The sequence below is a fragment of the Triticum aestivum genome, chromosome 7A, assembly GCF_018294505.1.
Source record: "Triticum aestivum cultivar Chinese Spring chromosome 7A, IWGSC CS RefSeq v2.1, whole genome shotgun sequence".
Classification (NCBI taxonomy): domain Eukaryota; kingdom Viridiplantae; phylum Streptophyta; class Magnoliopsida; order Poales; family Poaceae; genus Triticum; species Triticum aestivum.
In genome coordinates this window covers 75,467,255-75,472,132 of record NC_057812.1, presented here as the reverse complement: position 1 = coordinate 75,472,132, position 4,878 = coordinate 75,467,255, and positions in this window count along the sequence as shown.

The window sequence follows — 4,878 nt, the reverse complement described above, 5'->3', positions numbered from 1 at the left end:
GAGCTAGCTCAACTCTAGTGTAAAATTATTTCAACTAGCTTATAGAGATAGTTCAACTCTAGTGTAAAATTATTTGAACTAGCTTATTGAGCTAGTTCAACTCTCGTGTAAAATTATTTGAACTAGCTTATAGAGCTAGTTCAACTCTAGTGTAAAATTATTTGTATTAGGCTATAGAGCTAGTTCAACTCTAGTGTAAAATTATTTGTACTAGGCTATAGAGCTAGTTCAACTCTAGTGTGAAATTATTTGAATTAGCTTATAGAGCTAGTTCAACTCTAGTGTAAAATTATTTGTACTAGGCTGTAAAGCTAGTTCACTCCAGTGTGAAATTATTGGAACTAGCTTATAGAACTAGTTACACTCTAGGTTAAAATTATTTGTACTAGGCTATATAGCTAGTTCAACTCTAGTGTAATATTATTTGAACTAGCTTATAGGGCTAGTACAACTCTAGTGTAAAATTATTTGAACTAGCTTATAGAGCTAGTTTAACTCTAGTGTAAAATTATTTGTACTAGGCTATAGAGCTAGTTCAACTCTAGTGTAAAATTATTTGAACTAGCTTATAGAGCTAGCTCAACTCTAGTGTAAAATTATTTTAACTAGCTTATAGAGCTAGTTCAACTCTAGTGTAAAATTATTTGTACTAGGCTATAGAGCAAGTTCAACTCTAGTGTAAAATTATTTGAACTAGCTTATAGAACTAATTCAACTGTAGTGTAAAATTATTTGAACTAGCTTATAGAGCTAGCTCAAGTCTAGTGTAATATTATTTGTACTAGGCTATAGAGCTAGTGCAACTCTAGTGTAAAATTATTTGTACTAGGCTATAGAGCTAGTTCAACTCTAGTGTAAAATTATTTGAACTAGCTTATAGAGCTAGTTCAAGTCTAGATTTTACACTAGAGTTGTACTAGCTATATAGCCTAGTACAAATAATTTTAACCTAGAGTGTAACTAGTTCTATAAGCTAGTTCCAATAATTTCACACTGGAGTTGACCTAGCTCTTTAAGCTAGTTCAAATAATTTTACACTAGAGTTGAACAAGCTCTATAGCCAAGTACACATAATTTTACACTAGAGTTGAACTAGCTCTATAGCCTAATACAAATAATTTTACACTAGAGTTGAACTAGCTCTATAAGCTAGTTCAAATAATTTTACATTAGAGTTGAACTAGCTCTATAGCCTAGTACAAATAATTTTACACTAGAGTTGAACTAGCTATATAAGCTAGTTAAAATAATTTTACACTAGAGTTGAACTAGCTCAATAGCCTAGTACAAATAATTTTACACTACAATTGAACTAGCTCTTTAAGCTAGTTGAAATAATTTTACACTAGAGTTGAGCTAGATCTATTAGCTAGTTCAAATAATTTTACACTAGAGTTGAACTACCTCTATAAGCTAGTTGAAATAATTTTACACTAGAGTTGAGCTAGCTCTATAAGCTAGTTCAAATAATTTTACAATAGAGTTGAACTAGCTCTATAGCCTAGTACAAATCATTTTGCGATAGAGTTGAACTAGCTCCATAAGCTAGTTAAAATAATTTTACACTAGAGTTGAACTAGCTCTATAGCCTAGTACAAAGAATTTTACACTAGAGTAGAACTAGCTCAATAGCCTAGTACAAATAATTTTACACTAGTGTTGAACTAGCTCTATAGCCTAGTATAAATAATTTTACACTAGAGTTGAACTAGCTCCATAAGCTAGTTCAAATAATTTTACACTAGTGTTGAACTAGCTCTATAGCCTAGTATAAATAATTTTACACTAGAGTTGAACTAGCTCCATAAGCTAGTTCAAATAATTTTACACTAGTGTTGAACTAGATCTGTAGCCTAGTACAAATAATTTCACACTAGACTTGAACTAGCTCTATAAGCTAGTTCAAATAATTTTACACTAGAGTTGAACTAGCTCTATAGCCTAGTACAAATAATTTTACACTAGAGTTGCACTAGCTCTATAGCCTAGTACAAATAATATTACACTAGAGTTGAGGTAGCTCTATAAGCTAGTTCAAATAATTGTACACTACAGTTGAACTAGTTCTATAAGCTAGTTCAAATAATTTTACACTAGAGTTGAACTAGCTCTATAGCCTAGTACAAATAATTTTACACTAGAGTTGAACTAGCTCTATAGCCTAGTACAAATAATTTTACACTAGAGTTAAACTAGCTCTATAAGCTAGTTCAAAAAATTTTACACTAGAGTTGTACTAGCTCTATAAGCTAGTTGAAATAATTTTACACTAGAGTTAAACTAGCTATATAGCCTAGTACAAATAATTTTACACTAGAGTTGAACTAGCAATATAAGATAGTTCAAATAATTTTACACTAGAGTTGAACTAGCTCTATAAGCTAGTTGAAATAATTTTACACTAGAGTTGCACTAGCTCTATAGCATAGTACAAATAATTTTACAGTAGAGTTGATCTAGCTCTATAATCTAGTTCAAATAATTTTACACTACAGTTGAACTAGCTCTATAAGCTAGTTCAAATAATTTTATACCAGAGTTGAACTAGCTCTATAGCCTAGTACAAATAATTTTACACTAGAATTGAACTAGCTCTATAAGCTAGTTCAAATAATTGTACACTACAGTTGAACTAGTTCTATAAGCTAGTTCAAATAATTTTACACTAGAGTTGAACTAGCTCTATAGCCTAGTACAAATAATTTTACACTAGAGTTGAACTAGCTCTATAGCCTAGTACAAATAATTTTACACTAGAGTTAAACTAGCTCTATAAGCTAGTTCAAATAATTTTACACTAGAGTTGTACTAGCTCTATAAGCTAGTTGAAATAATTTTACACTAGAGTTAAACTAGCTATATAGCCTAGTACAAATAATTTTAAGCTAGAGTTTAACTAGTTCTATAAGCTAGTTCCAATAACTTCACACTGGAGTTGAACTAGCTCTACAGCCTAGTACAAATAATTTTACACTTGAGTTGAACTAGCTCTATAAGCTAGTTTAAATAATTTCACACTAGAGTTGAACTAGCTCTATAGCCTAGTACAAATAATTTTACAATAGAGTTGAACTTGCTCTATAGCCTAGTACAAATAATTTTACACTAGAGTTGAACTAGCTCTTTAAGCTAGTTCAAATAATTTTACACTAGAGTTGAACTAGCTCTATAAGCTAGTTCAAATAATTTTACACTAGAGTTGAGCTAGCTCTATAAGCTAGTTAAAATAATTTTACACTAGAGTTGAACTAGCTCTATAAGCTAGTTAAAATAATTTTACACTAGAGTTGAGCTAGCTCTATAAGCTAGTTCAAATAATTTTACACTAGAGTTGAACTAGCTCTATAGCCTAGTACAAATAATTTTACAGTAGAGTTAAACTAGCTCTATAAGCTAGTTCAAATAATTTTACACTAGATTTGTACTAGCTCTATAAGCTAGTTGAAATAATTTTACACTAGAGTTGAACTAGCTATATAGCCTAGTACAAATAATTTTAAGCTAGAGTTTAACTAGTTCTATAAGCTAGTTCCAATAATTTCACACTGGAGTTGAACTAGCTCTACAGCCTAGTACAAATAATTTTACACTAGAGTTGAACTAGCTCTATAAGCTAGTTCAAATAATTTCACACTAGAGTTGAACTAGCTCTATAGCCTAGTACAAATAATTTTACACTAGAGTTGAACTAGTTCTATAGCCTAACACAAATAATTTTACACTAGAGTTGAACTAGCTCTATAAGCTAGTTCAAATAATTTTACACTAGAGTTGAACTAGCTCTATAAGCTAGTTCAAATAATTTTACACTAGAGTTGAACTAGCTCTATAAGCTAGTTAAAATAATTTTACACTAGAGTTGAACTAGCTCTATAGCCTAGTACAATGAATTTTACACTAGAGTAGAACTAGCTCAATAGCCTAGTACAAATAATTTTACTCTGGTGTTGAACTAGCTCTATAGCCTAGTATAATTAATTTTACACTAGAGTTGAACTAGCTCCATAAGCTAGTTCAAATAATTTTACACTAGAGTTGAACTAGCACTATAGCCTATTACAAATAATTTTACACTAGAGTTGAACTAGCTCTATAGCCTAGTACAAATAATTTTACACTAGAGTTGAACTAGCTCTATAGCCTAGTACAAATAATTTTACACTAGAGTTGAACTAGATCTATTGCCTAGTAAAAATAATTTTACACTAGAGTTGCACAAGCTCTATAGCCAAGTACAACTAATTTTACATTAGAGTTGAAGTAGCTCTATAGCCTAATACAAATAATTTACACTAGAGTTGAACTAGCTTTATAAGCTAGTTCAAATAATTTTACATTAGAGTTGAACTAGCTCTATAACCTAGTACAAATAATTTTACACTAGAGTTGAACTAGCTATATAAGCTAGTTCAAATAATTTTACACTAGAGTTGAACTATCTCTATAGCCTAGTACAAATAATTTTACACTAGAGTTGCACAAGCTCTATAGCCAAGTACAACTAATTTTACACTAGAGTTGAACTAGCTCTATAGCCTAATACATATAATTTTACACTAGAGTTGAACTAGCTCTATAAGCTAGTTCAATTAATTTTACATTAGAGGTGAACTAGCTCTATAACCTAGTACAAATAATTTTACACTAGAGTTGAACTAGCTATATAAGCTAGTTGAAATAATTTTAAATTAGAGTTGAACTAGCTCTATAACCTAGTACAAATAATTTTACACTAGAGTTGAACTAGCTATATAAGCTAGTTCAAATAATTTTACACTAGAGTTGAACTAGCTCTATTGCCTAGTACAAATAATTTTACACTAGAGTTGCACAAGCTCTATAGCCAAGTACAACTAATTTTACACTAGAGTTGAACTA